The 24,632-nt window shown below is 38.4% G+C and overlaps 1 long non-coding RNA gene across 1 annotated transcript; it reads right to left on the bottom strand.

The window, feature by feature from the left end:
* Positions 1–21,614: 21,614 nt before the first annotated feature.
* LOC118981151 (uncharacterized) lies at positions 21,615–24,344 on the bottom strand. Its single transcript, XR_005065277.1, has 3 exons — positions 24,211–24,344; positions 23,083–23,087; positions 21,615–21,627 (listed from the first exon to the last, which is right to left on the bottom strand). It is a non-coding gene; the product is annotated as an uncharacterized LOC118981151 (long non-coding RNA).
* Positions 24,345–24,632: the final 288 nt, after the last annotated feature.

Raw genomic sequence — 24,632 nt, 5'->3', positions numbered from 1 at the left:
CAGCTGGCCCGGGCCCTGGCTTGGCCTGGCAGGGGGCCCCCACCACCGCCTCTGTGCTGCTCCCTCGTACCTTGTTGATCTGTGGTCGTCTCCTCTCCTCAACCTCTGGTCATTCAGTGTCCGCTATAGTCTCTGGAGTCCTGGCTTCTTATATGCTGAGTCCCAGTTTAGCATCTGCTGTGCTCTTCCGAAGATCAGCCAGGTCCTTCTCCGGCGCGTGGAGAGAAGCGAAATCCTTTGTCCTACTCCGTCGCCATCTTCCCCGATCTCCTGAAATGGTGTTTATTTTCCTTTACAAATAGCCTCAGTGTGCATATCTCTAGTTACTGTTTCAACCTACTGTTCTGTAAACTGCAGGTAACCTCAATCACAAAACTCATTATTTGCCTTTCACAGCACCTTCCATTTTGCAAAGCTTTTGTGGGACACTGAATATCCTGTTTTAGATAATAGGACAGAACTAGGCACAAGATCAACAAGGAAGTAGAAGACTTGAACAACAGTGTAAACAAACTAGATTTAATAGACCACCTAACAGCAGCATAAAATACATATCCTGAAACACACATGGAACATTCTCCAGGACAGCCTACTGCTGATAGGAATATAAAATGGTGCAATCACTTAGGAAAACAACTTGGCAATCCCTCAAAAAGTTAAGCACTGAGTTTCCAGGTTATCATATAACCGCATAATTCTACTCTTACCCAAGAGAAATAAAAAAACATGCATTCATAGAAAAATTTGGATACAAATGTTCATAAAAGTTTTATTCATAGTAACCAAAAACTAAGAAAAATTCAAATGCCTATCAACTTATGAATGTATAAATACCAAGTGATATATCCAAAGAATTAAATATTTGGCAAGACATTCCTAAAATCTCTCAAACAAGAAGCTTCAGGCCTCAGCATGCCCTGTACCTCTCTCTAAGTGGCCCTAGACTAAGAGCAACTGGCCTCGATTTGCATCTTGGCCTCATCTTGGCATGTTCAAGTCCAGCACAAGTAGCTGCTATCTGTAGATCACTTTGTAGCTCATGCTGGGTGGCCCTGGGAAGAACACAGGGAGTGGCTGGTCTTGGCCTGCACCTCGTAGGAGGCCCCAGAGCCAGTGGACAGCTTCAGACCACATCAAAACAATACTGCCTGACCACATCCAAGCATCGCCACCCAACCACCTCCACCCAACCACCTCCACAAGTGACACATACAAGGTGCAGGCTTACCAGGCACTAGAGCCTCACTGAAATAAGACTTGCTCTTTGGGGTGGTAACCTACACAGCTGGTCATCCACCATGATCAGAAGTAGGTGGTCAGAGGTCATAGCCAGTCTTTGCATCTGATAGGCCTGGAGGTAAATTCTTCCCACTGACATGTCAATAGCAATCAAGCCTCAACTACAATGTGAGAGTATATACAACCCATGCAAAGGGCACATCTTAAGTGCCTGGCTTGGGTGTTTGGGGACACTGTGCCCCTAGACCCTATAGGATACCTACTATATTAAGCCAGTGCTACCAAGACAGGGAGTCATAGCAGCTCTACCTAATGCATAGAAACAGACACAGGAAGGCTGCCTAAATGAGGAGGCAAAGAAACATGGCCCAAATGAATGAACAGAACAAAACTCCAGAAAAAACTGAACAAAATGGAGACAAGCAATTAGATGTAGAGCTCAAAATACTAGTTATAAGGATGCTCAAGGAAATTAGCAAGAACCTGAACAGCAAAAAAAGGACTAGTCAAAAATGAGGGATACACTAAATGAAATGAAGAATAATTTTCAGGGCATCAAAGGTAGAGTGAAGCTGAGAATCAAATCAGCAATTTGGAATATAAGGAAGGAAAAACCACCCAATCAGAAGGAAAAAAAAAAAAGAATCTTCTCCCCACTCCCACGCCCCCACACACACAAAGTGAGGATAATGTAAGGAGTCTCTGGAACACCTTCAAGCAAACCAACATTCCTATAATGGGGGTGTGCAAAAGAGAGGAGAGGAGGAAAGAAATTAAAAACATATTTGAAAGAAATGACAGAAAACTTTCCTAACTTGGTGAAGGAAGCACTAACACAAGTCTGGTAAATGCAGAGTACCAAATAACATGAACCCAAAGAGGCCCACTACGAAGACACATCACAATTAAAATGCCAGAGGTTGAAGATAAAGAGAATCTTAAAAGCAGCAAGAGAAAAGCAGTTAAATACCTACGGGTGAACTGAGCTTCCATTAGACTCTCAGCTGCTTTCTCAAAAGTAACCTTGAAGACCAGATGGGATTGGCACAAAATATTCAAAGACCTACAACCAAGATTACCCAGGGAAGATATCATTTAGGATTGAGGAACTATGAAGAGCTTCCAAGACAAAAAAAAGCTGAAAGAGTTTACTACCACCAAACCAATATTATATAAAATGTTAAAGGGTCTTCATTAAGAAGAAGACAAAGAAAAAAAGATAAAAATATAAACAATAAGATGGTAATAAATACATATTTATGAATAGTTGAATCTAAAAAACAAAATAAATGAACAAGCAGTAGAGAAACAGACTCATAGATGCAGAGAACAGACTGATGACTGCCAGATGGTGGGGGGTAGGGGATGGGTGAAAAAGGTGAAGGGATTAAGAAGTACAATTGGTTGTTACAGAAAGGAGCTCCTACCTTTTGCAACATCATGGATGGAACTGGAAAGCATTATACTGAGTGAAATAAGCCAGGTGTTGAAGGACAAATACCATATGATCTCACCTTTAACAGGAAGCTAAACGGCAAGACAATGAAGCAAGCAAAATATAACCAAGGACAATGAAATGGACAACAGGCTGACAGTGACCAGAGGGGAGAGGGGAGGGAATTTCAGGGGAAATAGAGGAGGGATTTAGAGGAACATATATAAAGGACACATGGACAACAACTGAGAAGGGTGGAAATGGGAGGAGGGGAGCACGGGGGTGGGATGGGATGGGAGTAATAGACAGAAAACTGTACTTGAAAAATAATTAAATAAAAAAAGTGGAAAAAAAAGAATAGTCATGAGGATGTAAAGTCCAACATAAGGAATATAGTCAGTAATATTATAATGACTATGTATGGTATCAGATGGGTGCAAAATTTATAAAGATGATCACTTAGTAACTTATAATATCTCTATAAAGATGATCACTTAGTAACTTATAATATCTCATCACTGGGGGGTACACCTGTAACTAATATAATAATCTATGTCAACTCTAGTTGAAAAAGAGAAAATAATTTCAAGTAAAAAATATAAATAAATGTTTTTTGGCAAAAAGAAAATGCCCTGAAGCAATATTACATGACGGATCAACCTTAAAAACATTATGCTAACTGAAAAAAAGCCAGTTACAAAAGAAAACATGCTATGCAATTTTATTTATGTAAAATGTTTAGAATAGGTAAATCTACAGAGACAGAAAGTGGATTACTGGTTGCCTCCATCTGGGTGAGTGGGAGGAAATGGGGAGTGACTGCTAATGGTACAGGGAGGAGGTTGGAGATGATGTAAATGTTCTAAAATTGGCTGTAGTAATACTAGCACAATTTTATGAATGTACTAAACATTATTAAATTTTATACTTAACATGAGTGAACTATATGGTATGTAAGTTTCAGCTCAATAAATTTATAAAGTAATATTTTAAAAATCTCATACCCTTTCACCATCATTTGACCAGGTATTAACTAATGAGATGCTAAGTTTCTTGTGAAGAATATTATTCTTGAATAAAAACATAAATTTTCTAGGGGAAATCCCTTTGTGTCTATTTTTTTCTTTGTGCCTTAAATTTTTATGTGATATCTGGACCTGCATCAGTCATCTTGTGACCATAAGGCAAGAAACATGAGTGAAAAAGCCACCCCACAGAAGAGAGTGGAAAGAGAGAGTGAGAAAGGGAAAGGACCTTTCTCAAAGAGTGGGAAAGAAAGGACCCAAGCGCTGATAGCTTCAATGAGCAACTGAACCAGAGATGAAAATCATCTCCATCACACACGTTGTTATACAAGATCATTGTTAGGCTGGATGTCCTGTTAGCTGAAGACACATACATTCTAACCTGCGAAGAGAAGAAAGGGTAAAAGGTTTATGTACAGAAATGCATTTGAGAGCATAATTTCTTGAATACTTTCTATTAAGTATGTAAGAAGGAAACAAACATATTCTCAATTTATACTTCAAACCACTGACTTCTCTGTGTGTATATTTTTAATTTAATTTTAAAAAATATCATGAGGTGATTATAATTATCTTTCATTCATTGATAAGAAAAGCTATAGTTAATAAGAATGAATAACTTGTAGAAAACCACAGTAAAGGTTGGAGAGGTATTTGAACACTGACTGTCCTCACTCTTAATAGCTATTACAGTATGGTGTGCGATTACACTACTATTGCCATGGTTGTGTTTTGTGTACAACAATATGTCATCATTGGCATGTTCGCCTCTCAGTACCTACCACTCTTTTTATTAGGGCTTTTCCCCCTCCTTTTCTTTCTTTTATTCACTTATTTAAAAAGCGCTGCCCAAATTTCTGCCTCATTTCTAATCAATGACTTATCTAAGTATTAAATAAACTGGTAATTCACTACCTTAGCAACCAGCTTTACCACAGGATCAAATATAAAATTTTTATGTTACAGAACTTTATACAGGAGTATAAAAATATTGGCTTACAGTAGAAATTTCTTTTTGAAATTTTCAAGATGTCTCCTAAAAGTAACTATCTCCAATTAAAATTTAAATTGAAAATGTGACTTTTAAACTTAAATTTTTTAATTTGAAGGATGATTTATTTAACTCTATATGAAGTTAATTTTTTATTAGAAGTAACATAAACTCATCATAAAAAACTCCGAAACAACAGAAAAATAAACTAAAAAAGTCTTCACTTATATTTTCACCTCTAACAAATGCTATTTTTGATATATTTTCTTATAATATTTTGCTACGCTATGCTTAGATTTGCATATACACTTGAAATGTTTAGGTCATTAGCTGCGATCTCGTGATTCCCTCATAGTTGTACAATCTTGCATTCCACTTTTTAAGTAACTGTTATATCATCAGTATCTTTATATATGGCAAGTTCGTACAAGCTATACATTCTTTCACTCTCTTTCACTTTCTTCTTTTAAGATACCAAACATTTCCTTAATATTTAAGGGTAAATAGCAGTCTTCAAAATGCTTACTGAATCGGAAAAAATGCTATAATAAGTTATATGTGATTATATGTGAACATATTTATAAATATAGTGTTTACTTATTGACTACATTTGACATACTCTCTGCAACTTCAATGTTTTTACCTGCGTTTTTGCATTAAATTGCTTCATATATGTTATAAAGTGGTTGAAACTGTTTTATCTATTCCTAGAATGGCATAGGAAGGACAAAAGAAAATTTGATTTGTCACAAAATAATCCTCTTTAAGAATATAAATTTTCTTCCATTACCTCAAAGCACACAGATCATATTTTGGTCATGGTGCACCATGTTGACTAAGGAATATTGTAATTTTCTAACTAGTGTGTCATGAAAATGACACAGACTTTGCAAAAATTTTAAGATTTTTTTTTTGCAGGTGAAAATGTTGATAAGTAAACTGGAAAGAAGACTAAAAATAGGTTATGTGTGTTTATACATGTGTGTGCATGCATGCCTATGGAATTCCTACACTGAGTGACTTAGATGTGTGTGTAGTACTTGGTGATGGCACCTTTTCTTTTCAGTATTAACATGTGAGCTGGACTTAGAGGTACATGGTAATGGCATTCTAGGCATTATCCTTTCAGTTAAAAAAGTATTTATGTTGCTGCATATTTTTCTAGATACACATGTTTTCATATTAAATATAGGTAATTTTACATATAGTTATATATGTATTATATAGTATGTGTTACATATAATTCATGCTATTTAATTATACCACACTAACTTTTAAAAGTTAATCATTGTTATCCTTTCAGGGAATTAAACTCATTAACTTTTAGAAATTTAGGAATAGAAACGATTTTGGCTTATTCCTGGATAGATAAATGTTTGATGAGAGTTTAGAAATTCCGACTGGGGAAATTGGGTGAAGTAATAAACTCTAAAATAATAAAAATGATTTATTAATACCTATATCTTTATAGTTAAAATTACAAATAGCCTTCTGTATATCTGCAAACTCTGAGCAAATAAAAGACAAAAGTAAAGGAAAGTTAAGAATAACTTCTGGTTGCTCAGAGCAGAGCAACTGGCAGAAATTTTAATCATTTTATTATTGTGCTTAAAAGGTAGGCCCATGTTCCTGGTCAACATTCACACTAAAAAGGCTGACAATTAGACCAAGAGCAAATGGGAAGGAAGTTTTCAGTGTCACACCATCAACCTCAGCCCTTCCCACCTTTCTCCATGACCTCCTTGCTGCATCCTGTGAAGGTCATTCATCGGGGTCTGCTGTTTCTGGTCAATACTCCCACAGTTTTGCTTCAACTTTCCCCTTCCATCTTCCGCCTATCAACCTTGCCTCCCAGAACTCGGTGCCTGCTTCTACTGTCTCAGGTGGCTAATACTTAATGAAATCCATATTCACCTACACTGGTCCCTTAAAGTGATCTTTGATGGTTAGCTTGCCTCCTCTCTCTTATTACCTGAACTCCACATCATCCTCAACTCCTTCCTCCCCTCTACTTTTCTCTCACTTTGAATCAGTTGTCAAGTCTTTTTTTTACTTCTCTTGCGATTTATCTCTTTCTATCATGGATTACTTAGATGTAGATTGTTTAGCTTTCGGGTCTTAGATTTTTCTGTAATTTTTTCTGTTATTCATATTGATTGTTTTCCTTGTCACTGGAGCATACACTCTGATTTCCTGTTTTAATTGCTTCCTATTGGTGAGGGAGGGATTGCTGCCCTAGGGTTAGGAAGGTAGCTGAACTTATGACACTTGACACTGGACAAACAAGACAGGCAGCAGCTTATTAGTTTCATATACTCACAGATGGAGGGAGGAGCACATTGCACACTGCAGAGGGCCACAGGGGGCTTGAACTCAGGAACACAGTGAACAACCAGGAGCTGTAGAAGTCAGGCTTTGTAGTACAAGATGATGGGGTGTTTCCCAGTTCTCATAGGAGGATAAGATTGATTTGTTTGAATAATTCCACATCTGGAAAGGAACTGAAACTGCTACTCACAGATATGCAGAAACTGCTGCTGTTGCCATTGATAAGGAGGTTTGTTTGGCCAGGGGGCCTTATCCACAACAGCAGAGTGGGAAGGGAACTTGTGGTTAGGCCAGATGAGGACTACTCAATTTCACCAGATGCCAGGGCAGCATATAATAGTGGGGCTTAATTTAGGTCTTAAACCACATTTTGATTATTTTAAATTTGTTAAGCTTTGTTTTATGGCTCAGAATATGGTCTATCTTGGTCTGTGTTCCATGGACATTTGGAAAATGCATTCTGCTGTTGTTAGGTAGACTATTCTGTAGAACCAATTAGATTCTGTTGATTATGTTCTTAAATTTTTCAGTATCCATGTTGATTTTGTCTAGTAATATTATTTTTATTTTATTTTTTTTAATTGCATTTACTTTTTTAAAAAGATGTACATATTTATTTACCTTCAGAGAGAGAGAAAGGGTGGGAGAAAGAGAGGGAAAGAAACATTAGTGTGTGGTTGCCTCTTGTGTGCCCCCAACTGGGGATCTGGCCCTCAACCCAGGCATGTGCTCTGAGAATTAAACTGGTGACCCTTTCATTCTCAGACCAGTGCCAATCCACTGAGACCCCCAGCCAGGGCTGTCTAGTAATACTATTAATGGTTAAGACAAAGATGCTGAAACCCCCACCAATTACTGTAGATTTTCCTCTCTTTTTTCAATTATGTCAGTTTTTGCTTTACGTATTTTGCAGCTCTGTTAGGTGGTATGAACACCTTTAGGGTTATGTTTTCATTGTTGGTTTGAAACTCTTATCATTATAAATGCCCTTTTCTGTCTCTGGTAATTTTCTTTGCTCTTCAGTCTGCTTTACCTGATGTTAATATAGCCACTTTTTTTTTTAAAATATTTATTTATTTATCTTTAGAGGGGAAAGAGAGAGGGAGAGAAACATCAATGTATGGTTGCCTTTTGTGCATCCCCTGCTGGGAGTTGGCCTGCAGGGAACCGGCCTGCAACCCAGGCATGTGCCCTGACTGGGAATCGAACCGCGATCCTCTGGTTCGCAGGCCGGCGCTCAATCCAGCCACTTTGGTTTTTTTAAGATTAATTTTGGTATACACATGTTCATAAGATTAATCTTAATTAAGATTAATTAAGATTAATTAATTTTAATTAATCTTAATCTTAATAAGATTAAGATTAAATTTTGGTGTATATATATATATATATATACTTCCATCCTTTACTTTCAATATGACTTATATCATTATATTTGAAGTGACTTTCTTTTAGAGAGCATATACTTGATTCAAGTCTTTTAATCCATTCTGCCAAACTCTTTTAATTGGTGTATTTACACCATTTACATTTAATGTGACTACTGATTCATTAGGGCTTCAGTCAGCCATCTTAATTTTTAATTTATAATAAGAATCATTTGGGTGCATCTAGCCAAGATGGCGGTGTAGGTAGATATACTTTGCTTCAGCACACAACTAAAAGGATAACAACCAATTAAAAAAACAAAAACAACCAGGACTGCAAGAAAATCAAACTGTATGGAAATCTGACAACCAAGAAATTAAAGAAGAAACATTCATTCAGACTAATAGGAGGATCAGAGATGGGCAGCTGGGGCAGAGAGGAGCAGTAAGGTGGCAGCTGGAGGATGGGGTAGTCCTGTATTTGTGTGCAGATACACTGGGAGGAGCAAGTGGGGAGGGAGACAGACTATGCAACCCAGGGTCCCGGTGTGGGAAAATAAGCCTCAAAACCTCTGGCTGTAAAAACCTGTGGGGGTAGGGTTGGTGGGAGAAACTGCAAGTCTCACAGAAGAGTCTGTTGGAGAGACCCACAGGGTCCTAGAATTTACACAAGCCCAACCATCTGGGAACCAACACCAGAACAGAACCTTGAAGAGCACAATTCACCTGTAGGTAGTGAGGGAAGTGACTGAAAGCAGGGTGAGAGCTGTGCAAGTGGCACTGTTCCCTCTCTGACCTCTCCCCCTCATACAGCACCACAACTCAGCAAAGTGGGTTGCTCCACCCTGGCAAATACCTAAGGCTTCTCCCCTTATAGTGTAACAGGTATGCCAAGACAAAGAGATACGGCCCAAATGAAAGAACAGATCAAAACTCCAGAAAAAAACTAAGCAATTAGGAGATATCCAACCTATCAGAGTCAGAGTTCAAAACACTGATAATTGGGAGCTCAGAGAAATGGTTGAATACAGTTGCAAGATAAAGGAAGAAATGAAGCCTATACAAAGGAAACTGGGACTCAAATCAACAATTTGGAGCAGAAGGAAGAAATAAACATTTAACCAGAACAGAATGAACAAAAATTCAAAAAAAATTAGGAAAGGCTTAGGAACCTCTGGGACAACTTTAAATGTTTTGTTGATCTGAATCATAAGGATCCCAGAAGAAGAAGAAGAAGAGCAAGAAACTGAAAGCTTATTTGAGAAAATAATGAATTAAAACTCTCCAATCTGGCAAAGGAAATAGATATACAAGTCCAGGATGCTCAGATAGTCCCAAAGAAGTTGGACCCAAAGAGGAACACACCAAGGCACATCATAATTAAATTACCCAAGATTAAAGATAAGGAGAGAGAATCTTAAAAGCAGTAAGAGAAAAGGAGAGAGTTACTTACAAAGGAATTCTCATAAGACCATCAGCTGACTTCTCAAAAGAAAACTTATAGGCAAGAAGGATCTGGAAAGAAGTATTCCAAGCCATGAAAGGCAAGGACCTAAATCCAAGATGACTCCGTCCAGCAAAGTTATCACTTAGAATGGAAGGTAATATAAAGTGCTTCCCAGATAAGGTCAAGTTAAAGGAGTTCATCATCACCAAGCCCTTATTATACGCAATGTTAAAGGGACTTATCTAAGACAAAAAAGATCAAAACTATGGACTGTAAAATGAAAAACTCACAACTATCAATAATCAAACCTAAAAGAACAAAAACAAAAACAAAGTAAGCAAACAACTAGAACAGGAACAGAATCAGAGAAATGGATATCACATGGAGGGTTATCAGTGGGGAGGGGGAGAGAAGGAGGGGAGAAAAGGTACAGGGAATAAGAAGCATAAATGATAGATACAAAATAGACAGAGGGAGGTTAAGAATAGTATGGGAAATAGAGAAGCCAAAGAACCCATGGACATGAACTAGGTGAGGAGAATACTGGAGGGAATGGTGGTGCCAGGAAGAGGGGGATAAAAGGGAGAAAATAATGAGAGAGCTGTGATAGCATAGTCAATAAAATATACTTCATTTTTCTTTCTGACTTCTGTTTGTTTTCTCTCTTTGTCATCATTCTTTCCTGGTTGCCTGTGGATTACTTGAACATATTTTAAAATTTTTATTTATTTATTTATTTATTTATAGTGTTTATGAGCATTTCTCTTTGCAAAGATATTTTAGTGGATGTTCAAGGTATAGCATCAGATACATATAACTTGTCAGTCTGCTGGCACCACCATTTTACCAATTTGAATAAAGTGTAGACATTTTATCTTCCTTTACATCTGTTTACCCTCCCCCTTTTATTATTTAATTGCCTTAGATATTTCTTCTACATGCATTTAGAACCATATGAAGAAGTGTTATAATTTTTGTTTCAATCCTCAAACATGAGTTAAGGACTTAAAGAAGAAAGATCTATTTTATTTGCCTGTATTTTTGCTTTCTGTGTTCTTTCTTCCTCATTATCCATGACCCATTCTTTTATTATTTTCTCTGTTTAGAGAGTTTATTTTAGTCATTCTTTTAAGATGGGTCTGCTGGTAACAAGTCTCACTTTTTTCTTCAACTGAGAATATCTTACTTTATGCTGTGTTCTTTAAAGATATTTTTACCGGTGATAGAATTCTGGGTTGACAGTTCTCTACTTCCAGCACTTGAAAAAGGTGAAAAATTCCATTTCTCCATCTCCTCTTGGCAATAAAGAGAGCTCCATTATTATTCAAATTGTTCTTTCTCTTTAGGTAAGGAGTTATTTCCCCATGCTACTTTTAACAGTTTTTCTTTGTCTATAGCTTTCAGAAGTTTGACTACATGTCCTGGTTTTATTTCTTTAGGTTTATATTGTTTAGGTTTCATTTAGTTTTTTGAATGTGTAGGTTTATGTCTTACTCCTTCCTTTCCAAAACTCCAATGACACGAATGTTATATCTCCTAGAATAGTCCCACAAATCCTTGAAATTTTGTTCATTTTTCTCCCTCAGTCTATTTTCACTCCGTTGCCAAGATTGGGTAACTTGTTGTCTATTTCAGAGTCACTAATTATTATGGTCCCTCCATTTACTTACCACTAAGCCCACTTATTGAATTTTAAATTTTGATTATTGTATTATTAATTCTGAAATTCCTATTTTGTTTTACTTTATATCTCTCATTTTTATTTGTTGAAAAAAAATTTACAGTGTTAATTTAAAGTATTTGTCTAATAATTCTAACATATTTGCTATCTCAGTGTTGGCATCCTATTTTTTTTTATTTAGTATAAGGTCTTATTGGTTCTTGGTATGTTGAATGTTGAATGGTTTTAGGTCGAAATTAGACATTTTGAGTATTATGAGATTTGAAATCTTGTTTGAATCTTTTAATTTAGCTGCATCTTTCTGATACCACTTTAGGAGAGCAAGGAGGTGGCTTATTAATGAAGGTGTGCGTAAAAGTCCAGGTTCTCCATTCAGCCCCTGTTGACACCCAAGGAAGGGTACTTTTCATTATTGCTGGGTTGATGGGAGTTTGGCTTCCCTCGCTATAACTGAAATTGGATTTAAGTAGCCACACATGGCTGATAGCTAACACATTGAACAGTGTAGCCTATAGTAGTACACAAGTCCTTACCCTCCCTCCCTCCCAGTGTTCACTGACTGCAGTCAGGCCTTCACCTTCACATGCCTGGCTACTACATATAGTAGCTTTCTAAATCTTTTCCATGTCTCACCATTTAGCTTTTAAGTTGCCACAAGGATGTTTACTCTAAAATACCAGAACATGTCATTCCCTGCTGAAAAGACATTCCTGAGGGTAGGAACTGTGACTTAACTATTGCACTCTCCTTTTCCTCTCTACCTGGCACTATACAAGTATATACTTTGCAGCTTTTAGGTCTGATAAATGTCTACTGGGAGAAAAGTGAGCATATTTTAACAGGGCACTCTGGAGTTAGCTTGCTTTACTGTCCTATTTTGGGGGGGTTAGGGCCATGTGGCAAGATAATAAGGAAATAGTTTGGGAAGGTGACCTAAACAGCTGCCTGCCCCCTACCCCCACTCTCAAATACATAATGTTTATATGACTTATTACACTCTGATGGGCAGACCCACTTCCCAGTCATCTATTCCAGTGTATTACCAACACTGTGGTCAGGGGAAAGAAACACATTTATAAACTTCTCAGAAAGTGACCCCCTCTGTGAAATAAGACCATGGGTAATGGGGAAATGAGATTTTTTAAATTGAATTATTTTTTTGTACTTTTTCCATTACCATTTTGTTCCCTTATATCTCCCTCCCCCAGGAATCCACCCTGTTGTCCATGAGTCCTTTTCCTTTTTGCTCAGTCCCTCTACCCTCTAACCTGCTCTTCCACCTCAGCTGTCATCCTGCTCTCCATCTATGAGTCTGTCTGTGTTTTCCCTGTTAGTTCATTTTGTTCATTAGATTCCACATGTGAGAGAAATCTTATGGTATTTGTCTTTCTCTGACTGGCTTATTTCACTTGGCATAATGTTCTCCAGGTCCATCCATACTGTCCCAGAATAAATCCATTGTTTTCTTTTTCTCGCAAGGCAAAACATGACTTGAAAGAATATTGTCAATAGCAAAGCTTACTTAATTTAAATGTGATCTTTGCCATAAAAATTATTCTGAGTGTTAGTGGTATTTCTGTGTCTCAGGGACACACACAGAAGCAGCCTTGAGTGTATGTTTGAATACACAAAGTTCTCAGATGAACACATGCACTTTTCTGTCCTCTTCCCTTCCAACAGCTTCCTGTTCTTTTCCCATCACTGGGTCTTCCCAGAAGACAACACCCCTGCCCTCCAGTTGCAGTCTTCTCTGTGGGGGATGCATATGGTTTCTCAGCTCAGTGAACTCTCCCTATTTCAGGGAAGAAGATTTAAATGCAGGGTTACACATTTTCAAAGAAAATGTTTAGACTGGGAGGGATCAGCCATATTAGAGAAACGTGGCTTGTTAAAAATGAGTGGCATAAACTTCCTGCCTTTTGCTGGCAGGGAACCCAGGAAGAAATTCTTGGCTCTTATTGAAATAATAGTATTTGGTTACTTTTCCCCCCAACAAGTGCTTGATTCACTTGGAATCCAGTTGTTAGCCTTGGTACATGGTCCAATAAGTTTGCAGTTGCGTATGTGGTCCTTATGCCTGTGAAAGGAAAATACTCTAACTCACTTGCTGTAAAGTTGGCTCCTAAATGTTTTTGCACACAGCAATAACATTTTATTGTTTGGTGACTTGCAATTATGACTTGGCTGTAAATCTTTTGCTTTGCTTTATCATGAGTGACAAAGTTGTGCTGTTTTAACTTAGCTCAGGCCTAAAAAGTTATTTTATTATTATTTTTTGTGCTTGTCCTTTCCTTGACCAGAGGCTAAGGAAGGCCCTTGTCTAATATGGCCAACTGTAAACTGCAGGAAGTAAGATATTACCTACAATGGCCTGTTTATTGGGAACACTGATACACAGTGGGAGGAAAGAGCACTATCTGCAGTTATACGTCAAGCCCTCATTTTCCTTTCTGGTACGTGCACATTCAGCCAATAAATCTCACTCTCTTGTGCAAGTCACTAGCTTTATGCTTCAGTTCAGAGAGCTGAATTTCCCAGCTTGGTCTCCCATTATCCTTTAACCTTTTGTTTGGGCTGCAAAGCAAGGCTCGTGATATCTTCTTCCTTCAAAAAGGGCTGGGGGAAGTTACTTTCCCTCTGTCAGACACCGGATGTGCTCGTTGGCAGGCCAGAGCAGAGAATGCGGCCATATGTACGTTTGTTTCCACTGTGAGTGTCTTTACTTGACACATTCTGAAGAGAGCAAACTGTTCTCTGGCAGATTAATAATTTCCTTGTCATGCAACAGTGATACAAAAGGTTTGTAATACGAACATATTCGTAACATCACTGCATATTTGGAAAAAGCCAGATACAGGAAGTACATAATGTCTGATTCCATTTGTACATAGCCCAGAACAGGCAACAGAAGTCACAAGTCAGGATATGGTCACTCCAGGGCAGCTGGGCTGGGAGAGGGGACGGAAGGGGCTCCTGGGTGCTGAGAGCTCCTGCTTCATGGTCTGAACTGTGTGTAAGGAGTGTGGTCACTTCGTGAAGATGCACTGAGCTGTACACTCAGAGTGTGTGCACTTTCTGTGTTTATGCTACTCTTCCAGTAGAGATTGACATTTTCACAAAAACACACTGAAAATATGCTAAAAATGTTCTTCATACAGGTCGTCAGAACAGTAAACATTTGTGGGTTTGGATCTAAAAGGCCTGCATTTACAGCAGGGTATTACTGCTGTTTTCTTCTTCATCACATCTCATGACTATTAAGCAGAAAAATGAGACATTCTGAGTGACCAGTCAGTTCTTTTTCTAAGAACATAAGCTGATTGCTTTTTTCTGGTACCTAAACATTAATAAAATGCAATGGATTTTCTAGAAAGGACTCTACAGCTTAGACGGTTCCAAGAATAAATGCCAGGGCCTCTGCCCACCAAGAGAACCATTTTAAAGGATACTCTCAGCCCTGGCTGGGTGGCTTATTTGGTTGGAAGATGGCCCCATCCACCAAAAGGTTGTGGGTTCAATCCCCAGCCAGGGTGTATACAGGAGGCAACCAATCGATGTTTCTCTTGCTCTCTCACTTCCTCTCTTTCTCTCTCTAAAAAAGTTAGAAGTTTAAAAAAGCAATAAAACATCTTTCAGTGATGATAATAAATAAAAAGAATAAAAGAATACTTCCAGACACCCCCAACCCAACTGCTATCAAACTGTTGAGCTGAAGGGGAAAAACCCATGCACACTGCAAACCCAAGGGCAGGAAGTCAGAAAGCACAGGTAATGATATTTACTCAGCGACAGATTCACCTCCTACTTAACTCCATGGGAACTCTCAACAGTTGGTCTTGACAATTCCAGCAATTCGGGCGCTCATTAACGTATTTGCAGGTGCTCTGCTTTCTGAGCTGTCTGTATTCAAAGAAAAACCTTCTCAAAATTCTCTGTCACATCCTGTATCCTCAGTTCAGAGGTAATCATAATGTTTTTCAGGGCCCTCAGAAAGGAAATGAAACCAGAGAATTTTGGTGATTCTGAAGTGGCGTGTTTTAAGTTTAGTAACCCAATCAAACATTTAATGTAAAACCCTCTATAACTGGAGTGAAATGTGGTCTTCTTCAGGGGCTGGGCAAATCTTCCTCAGCTGCTATTGATGAAATCAGACCATGCTAAAATCCCCAAGTCTCTCAACCTTTTAGGAGGGACGAAAGAGAACCAGAGCATTTCCTCCTGCCCTTCCTTTATTTTTTAGAACATACGTCTGTATTTTTTTTTTGCTGAATTGCAAAGTGGATTCCTGAGTTAAATTGTTCTGCCTAATCAGGCTAAGCCCTGGGGAGCAGGGCAACTCTCGTTCAGTGGATACTATTATGGCTTGCCTTTGAGAATCACATTGTTTCTAAAACGCAAGGATTGCAAAATACTTTGCTGGGTATATTTGTTTTTGAGACATATTAGGATTCGCAAATTTCCCTGAACTCTTTCCCTCTGTAAAAGAAGCCTTGAATTCACCTCACCCTTCATACTGGGATCTCTGCTATATGGTAACTCTGTTATAACAAGGCCTTTCCCAGGATTTGCAGGAATGTGCCTCTTGGACAGGGGCCAAGACCAGCCTGCTTTACACTGACTTCTGTGTTGCCCAGAGAAGGGCTGGAGACAGTCTCTTGGATGTTAATCACCATTCTGGTCTAGTTTCCAAATATGTCCTTTCTGAGAATTGCCTTACAAATAACCTCTCTCTCTGGAATATTTAAAAGCTAGTGGTTTTGATATCTTAAAATTTAAAGCTTATCCTAAGAGCATATGAGTAAAAGCTTAGAGTATCCAGGACAAATGATTGGACCATATTTTTGTGGGCTTAAAGGGATAGTCCCTGGTCAACCATACTGTTTACTTGGGTGAAAGACATCTGCTATTTCTTAGCAGCCCAAGGCCTGGGACACAGGTCTACTGGTTCCTATTCCAGAGGTACTGCCACAAACTCAGACCCCACCTTTTCATATATTTAATAGTTACTGTTGCAAAACTACCCTATGTTGATCTTTGGAAAGCTGGAGTAAATAATCTGCAAATCTCGAGCAGTCAGGTATTAGGGTTAACTGTAGCAACAGATATAAAGGTAGCATTGTAGCATTTTTCTGACAATACCCTGCAAAGATTCTTTGTTGGATTAACAGACACATTGAAAAGCTAGGTGGCTAATTCTTGGTCTTTTAGGGCTACTTTCTTCATGTCAACACTGACCCTAATTAGCACTAATTAAAGCAAAAGAAGTTGGGGAAATGAGTACCTCACCAGGAGAGACAGCATTGTTTTGTTTTCAGGGCAGTCTAAGTTACATTTCATCAGTTTTTCATCTTAAGGAATATAAATTGACTTTGAAGGCCAGGTCTGTGCTGAGAGGAAGATAACTGTGTATATGTCCAGGACTGCCTCACATAGAAGGATAAAAGAGAAATGTTGTTTGCGATGCTGTGACTGAGGACTGACTGTACACCTAAGGAAGATGGTGAATGAGATGCCCACCAAAAGCCATGATGGCTAAATGAAGCAACTATTCCCATTCCAACTGAGCTAAATACCTCATATGTGGCATGAACTGAAGCTTTGGTGTCTTTGACCACTTGTAATTTAGACTTGGTTATTGTCTGCCCATTGGATCCACTGAGTATCATTGCCTTCAGGTGAACCAACTTTTGTCTGAAGCTAAAATATAACCCTTCAGCCCATTTCAGACCAAAATTCTTATAAAAACCTAAAAAATGGAATATAATCTGGCCTTAGTGGCCTTTCCCATCACACTTCTTCTCATTCTGTCCTGGCAACCAGACTCCTTTAGGTCTTTAAATACTCCTAACATGCCCCTACCTCATTGTCCTAGCTGTTCCCTCCACACGGCACATCTCACAACCCCCATACTTACCCAGCATGCTTTCTTATTTTCTTAAATGCGTTGCCAAAATACAACCTCTGTGAGGTCCGCTTTGCCCACCCAATTAAATTGCAGAACCTCCTTTAGTACTTTTGCTTCCCCCACTCCTATTGAATATGGGATTAATTGCACTCATCTCTGTAACTTGCTGAATTTTCCTCCAGAGCACATTCCTTATCCTAAAAAAATTATAATCCTCACCTAGTTACTATGTGTACTTGAAATTAGCCACTTTTTTTCTAAGTAGATTTTAAGCTGTTAATGAGTAGTGATTTGTTTGTTTTGCCCACTGATGAATCTGCAGAACCTAGAATGGTGCCCACACAGAGTTACTCTATATGCATTTGTTGAATAAATAAATGAATGAACAGTTGAATCTGTTGGAGCATTGGTAAAGAATTGGGCACAAGAAAACTAAGTAATAAAAAGTGAGTTGATCACTGTCACCTTCAGAAAAAATAACCCAGAAAGTTGTCTGAGGAAAAAAATATATAACTTTGGCTGAGAAATGAACAATGTTTATATAATAAAAAACATAAAAGTTGAATATTGATTAAATAACCCAATTTATTATATCTTTTTTTGGAAGATGAAGAGAAAGGAAGAAAATGAAGCAGATGAAGTGAGAGAGATAAATCTGATATACTATAATAGAAAATCAATAAGTAATGTATAAAACTGACAAATGGAGAAACTTCAGAGAAAGTATGTTATTTAGAAACATGAATGTAAATAACAGGGATACAATGAAAACATTGAAAGTGTTATCTCTGGGGGTGTGGAGAAGGTTGGGATTAAAGAGTGATGTTTTCCACTGTAAAATATGTTACTATTTGAATGTATGTATTACCTCAATAAAAATAAAATATCATTAGAAAAAAGAAATATTTCCCATAAGCACCTTTTTCCACATTTCTCTTCAAATTCTTTAAAAATTTTTTCCTTAAAGAATACTTTTGGATAATTCTTTCTATTTATTCTATGAAATATAAAAGTAAATATGAAGTATTAAAATTACTAGATTAGTAAAAAATTTAAATTGTCTTAAGTACATTTCAGAGAGAATAGTTAAACATTTTCAGCATTGCCTGGATGTTTAGATTATTTTTCTCTTTTCTTTTTAAAAAATTGTTGTTCAAGTACAGTTGTCTCCATTTTCTTCCCATCATTCCCTCCACCCCAGCCATCCACACCTCCCACTGTCAATCCTATCACAATTTGGCTTTGCCCATGATAATGTCTTCATAGGATAAGGTTTAATTTGCTATTATCAGCAGAGATGGAGCTTAACCATCTAACACAAGGGGAAGTAAATTGAAGAAAAACTGACATCTGAGGTTAGAAAATTTAAGAATTGGTTTTTTGGCCAGAAGTTACCTTTAAGTCAGTCAATGACTCCTTTTGGATACACCTCTATGACCAGTGAACTTTATTTAAAACAAAACAAACATTGGCAGCAATTTAAAAAGTCACTAAACACACAAATATATGTATAAACATAAATATAAATAAATTCTATATGTACAGGTGGGGCAAAAGTATGTTTATAGTTGTGAGTACATGAAACACAGTTTAATTTTAAACCTACTTTTGCTCAAGCTTGTATATAAACTCTTTTTCTAGTATATTGATTCCAAGCATGGAAGATTTCAACCAAAATTCCATCATCCAGAAATGTATTCATGTACTAATAACAGACCTTGGAAGAGTCATCTAGAATGTCTAGTTACCTACAAGTTCACTTTGGATGTGCTCTCAGAATCACAAACCATCTAACAAATGGGATATTACTATCAACTGAATCATTTAATGATTATGGAAGCTGTGATAGTGACCTTCAAAGGAAGATTATATACTTCCCTATTTATAATCATCTTTATTATTTTTTTAAAATAGAACTTCCTTGTTTTTTAAAGATTATTTATTTATTTATCTATTTTTAATATATTTTATTGATTATACCATTACAGTTGTTCTATTCCCCACTTCATTCCCCTCCACCCGCACACTCCCTCCCCCACCATTCTCCCCCCTTAGTTTATAACCACGTGTCTCAAGTTCTTTAGATTCTATATTTCCCCCACTATTGTTGCCTTCCCTCTATCTATTTTCTACCTACTGTCTATGCTATTTTCTGTACCTTCTCCCCTCTTCTCCTCCTCCCTCTCCCCTGTTGCTAGCCCTCTATGTGTTCTTCATTTCTATGGTTCCACTCCTGTTCTAGCTGTCCTCTAGGTTTGCTTTTGTTTTAGGTGTGGTTGTTAATAATTGTGAGTTTGCTGTCCTTTCACTGTTAATGTTTTTCATCTTCTTTTTCTTAGATAAGTCCCTTTAACATTTCATATAATAAGGGCTTGTTGATGATGAACTCCTTGAACTTGACCTTGTCTGAGAAGCACTTTATCTGTCCTTCCATTCTAAATGAAAGTTTTGCTGGATAAAGCAATCTTGGTTGTAGGTCTTTGGATTTCATGACTTGGAATACTTCTTTCCAGCCCCTTCTTGCCTATAAGGTCTCTTTTGAGAAATCTGCTGACAGTCTGATGGGAACTCCTTTGTAGGTGAGTGTCCCCTTATCTCTTGCTGCTTCTAGGATTCTCTCCTTCATTTTCATCTTGGCTAATGTAATGATGATGTGCCTTGGTGTGTTCCTTCTTGGGTTCAACTTCTTTGGGACTCTCTGTGCTTCCTGGATTTCCTGGAAGTCTATTTCCTTTGCCAGACTGGGGAAGTTCTCCTTTATTATTTGTTCAAATAAATGTTCCACTCGTGGCTGTTTCTTTCCCCCTTCTGGTACCCCTATAATCCGGATGTTGGAACATTTAAAGATGTCTTGGAGGTTCCTAAGCCTCTCCTCATTTTTTTGAATTCTCATTTCTTCATTCCTTTCTGGTGGGATGTTTGGTTCTTTCTTCTGGTCCATTCCATTGATTTGAGTCCCAGTTTCCTTTCCATCACTATTGGTTTCCTGGACATCTCCCTTCATTTCAATTAGTTTAGCCTTCATATGTTCCTCTAATTTGTGACTATAATCAACCAGTTCTGTGAGCATCCTGATGACCAGTGTTTTGAATTGTGCTTCTGAGAGGCTGGCAACTTCTCGGTCGCTGAGAGTTAATCGGCTCTGGGACTTTGAGTTCTTCTTGCACCATCTTTTGGGCTGTTCGTGCCTGTTAGGTAGCAGGATCGGATCCCTAGGCTTTGACCGGAGGAGGGCAACTCAGTCGCTGGGTTGTGACACTGTATATGGGGGTGGGGTCAAAGAGGAGCAATGGTGTCTCGTCTGTCGCCTCCTGCACTGCAGCCACAGGTGCCACTGTCACCGGGCCCACGCGTTTCGTCCCACTGCACGCCAGTGTGCCACCACCGTCAGCCCTCACCCCCTGGGGCCTGCGTGGTCCGTCTCTCTGTGCGTGAATGTGCGACCGTGGTCAGTCTGCCCCACACCCTGACTGGGTCTGGTCTACCTGTGTGCCTAGGTCTGGGGATCTGTCCTGCCCGACCCTGCTCCACTGCTGGCTCCACCCCTGTTACCGTCCCTGTTGAACGGTTCTTCCTTGTCAGACTTCTGTATAATTCAATTTTCTGTTTTTTGGCTGTGGCTTTGTTCTCCAAACCTTTGTTGTATGCAAACTTGGTTGTGGGAGAAGGCACAGTGTTTCCAGCTATGCCTCCATCTTGGCGGAAGTCTTATTTATTTATTTTTAGAGGGGAAGGGAAGGAGAGAGAAGGAGAGAAATATCAATGTATGGTTGCCTCTTGCGAGTCCCCTGCTGGGAACTGGCCTGCAACCCAGGCATGTGCCCTGACTGGGAATCGAACTGCGATCGTGTGGTTCACAGGCCTGCGCTCAATCCACTGAGCTACACCAGCCAGGTATAATCATCTTCATATGTGTGTGTTGAGGCAGTTTCATTCCTTTCTAAATGTCAGGGTAAACACACACATATGTGTATATAGATAGATATAGATATGTGGACATGTATATAGAGACATGTGTACATGAGTGCAACACTTTTAATGTTATCTAGCAACAGATTGGCATCTGATATAACAACTTTTATTTTGACCATTCCATGAACATAGTTCATAAAGTCACATAACAGAATATATATTATTTAAGATGATAAATTATTTATGATGATTTCAACAGATAGTTACACTTCATTTTATTATAAAATTAACAATGTACTTTGCCTTAAAGGTTATGATGAGGTCTTTCAAATACAGCCATATGCTCACTCCTAGAATAGCAGCCATTGCCCAGTATTAGAATAGGTTGCTTTCTCAGTGCCTGCCTGACTCACAGTTGTTACTACATTGGTAAGAGGACAGGAAGAGAGAAAGATAGAAAGAAAGTGAGAGAGAAAGGGAGGAGAAAAGTAAGAGAGAATAAAAGAGAGAAACCAGAGATTACTAAAGTGAACAACTTGGGTATCTTGTTTAATATGAGACGAGATGAGAGTCACATCACTAATACAAAACATAAAGCTAATTCTGTTACTTTTGAGTAGCAAATTGTCCAGGCTGTGTTAGTAGAAAACCCAAGTGAGAAAAACACTGTGCTCTTCTGGAGACTTACAGATTGACCTCTTGCAGTGACTGACTACTCAGAAAATAAAATTTAAATGATCCAAGGGAGGCCACTGAAACAACCTTGAAATGACTTATAAAAGAGTTTTGGAGGGATAGTCTAAAGCATGACTTCAGTTTAATGCAGCACAAATTAGTGAGCACTGTGGCATTAGACAAATCTGACATGGAATAGGCAATACATGGTGCAAATGGATTGCTGGGCCCACAATAGGTTTTTTTGTTATATTCTTGTAGGGATGGCTCCTAGTTAACATTGATATGTTAAGTGATTGGACAGGATATACCATGAGTGACCTAGTCTAGGACTCCACGCATACAAGATGCATTCACTCTAAATCAAATGAGTAAGTCTATCAGGAATTAGTGAGATAAAGGCAGTTTTCACAAACTAAGGGGGATGTATCCTGGGTCCTAAAGGCCCATATGGCACTGATGAAGACCTAGGCAAATTCCTGGCATACAAGGAGTCAGGAACCTGGTAGGTGATCTGTGTGAGAAGAAAGGGAAACAAAAGCAAGCCTCCAAAGTAAGCCTAAACTGAAGCCTGCTGGTATCTCCAAGTATCTTCCTGTGGTCTCGGTGATGCAGAAGATGGCTCTCTTTTATGAAGGCAAAGAGGACCGCTTGGCCAGTGTTGAGGAGTGAGACAACCAGGAAGAAGTGCTTCTGAAAACTGGATTCCAAGATAAAAATGGGGGAGCTATAGACACAAGGGGGAAATCAAGCTGCTTTTTAAGGTTTGTGAACTTTTTTCAGTCTCTCTTCCCATCCAGGACCAGTAGGATGCCATCATAGAGAAACTGAATCAGATGCAGCCCCCAGCCTAAAATACCATTTCTCTGTGACAGTTGTCTCGTTTTGCATTAGGCCCAGCAACTGAGTTCTGGAAAAAAGACCATGCAGTTCTGCTTCCTATCAATAGAAAGTCCTTTTTCTATTATATTTATTCAATTCTAAGATGTATGATGGCACCCCATTAGAGTACAGGCCAAATGCCATGGCAGCAGATTCTTAGAAAATGTCCCAGGATTTGGTTGCATCAAATATTACTTGAACTAAGAGGGCCATCAACTAAAATCAAGATTGTTTTTATGGTGATGGCAACTATTGTAATGTTAGTTGATCTGTAATAATATTTGTGATTAGGCAGAGAAAACCTTATACATTTTTTATGCTATCATTTACTGAACTGGGCTAGATTTAAGTATGTTTTTCTGCATCTGGCATTGGGGTTCTGGCTTTGGGTCACATTTTCTTCCCAGTTCCTTAGGCACTGGCTCCATGCTATGTGTTTGGGTTGCAAATATTGCAGTGAATACTTAAACACAAACGAAATGTCTCATCGATTAAATGTCAGAGTGCAGTTGGCTTCCTGAAAGTCAGAAAGAGGAACCAGGGACCTGGGCTCCATGCCCAGCTGTTCTACTGACATTCAAGGTGACCTTGAGGTTGGGAATGATTTAACTATTTCCTGTCCTATGACAGTTGGGGGCATTGCAATCATATTCCTGAGGTTTGTAGGTTCTTTGCGATTTTTGAAAAGTGATTGCATGGAGTTACATGAAGCTCTTCTCCCTTTCCTCTGTCCACTTGTCTCCATGAGGCCTCCTGGAGAAAAAATGTTAACGAAGTGTGTAAGGTATTAGGCAATTCTGATCTTAATGTCATCAATGACAGCATTATCTCTCAGAAGAAAAAGCAGTGGGTCAGCATATACAATGCATATTTTGTACATAGAGTTTTCAAGTAATTTTAAAGAAATTCTTTTCTTCTGTAAAATAAGCCAAGAATGCCCATGGCACATATAAAACACTATTTTTCCAGCTCCTGTAGTGAACTGAGTAAGGACTTAAACTAGAGTTACACTGACTGAATAAGTTCATTTTGGCAGGTTACCTAACTACTCTGTGCCTCAGTTTCCTCTTAGGTAAAACTGTCCCCATTGCATAGGCTTGCTGTGAGGACAGATTAGTTCATACATTTTAAAGTGCTTGGAACCTTAGCATAATGTTCTCCAGGTCTATCCATGCTGTCGCAAAGGGTAAAATTTTCTTCTTTATTTATGGCCAAGTAGTATTCCGTTGTGTAAATGCCCCATAGTTATTTTATGCACTCATCTACTGGTAGACATTTGGGCTGTTTCCATATCTTGATGATTATAAATAATGTTGTAATGACCATAGGGGTGCTTATGTTCTTTCAAATTAGTGTTTTGGGTGTCTTTGTATATATTCTCAGAAGTTGGATCTCTGGATCAAAGGCAGATTTGTTTTTAATTATTTTGAGGTATCTCCATACTGCTTTCTGCAGTGGCTGCATTAGTCTGCATTCCCATCAACAGAGCAAAAGAGTACCCTTTTCTCCACATCCTCACCAGCACTTGTTTGTTGATTTATTGTCAGAGAAAGACAAATACCGTATAATTTCACTCATGGAATCTAATGAACAAAGTGAACTAGCAAGCAAAGTAGGGACAGACTCATAGCAGGCTGACAGCTCTAATGGTGGGGAGGTTAAGGGGTGGAGGGAATGAGAGAAAAGGAAAAAGCACTCATGGACATGGCAACAGTGTGGTGATTGCACCAAGGAGAGGGATATAA

This window comes from Sturnira hondurensis, unplaced genomic scaffold (genome assembly GCF_014824575.4).
Source record: "Sturnira hondurensis isolate 20B ecotype Veracruz unplaced genomic scaffold, ASM1482457v3 Scaffold0023817, whole genome shotgun sequence".
NCBI classification, from domain to species: domain Eukaryota; kingdom Metazoa; phylum Chordata; class Mammalia; order Chiroptera; family Phyllostomidae; genus Sturnira; species Sturnira hondurensis.
Note: the sequence above shows the minus strand (reverse complement) of the source record. Positions and strands in the feature narration are given on the sequence as shown.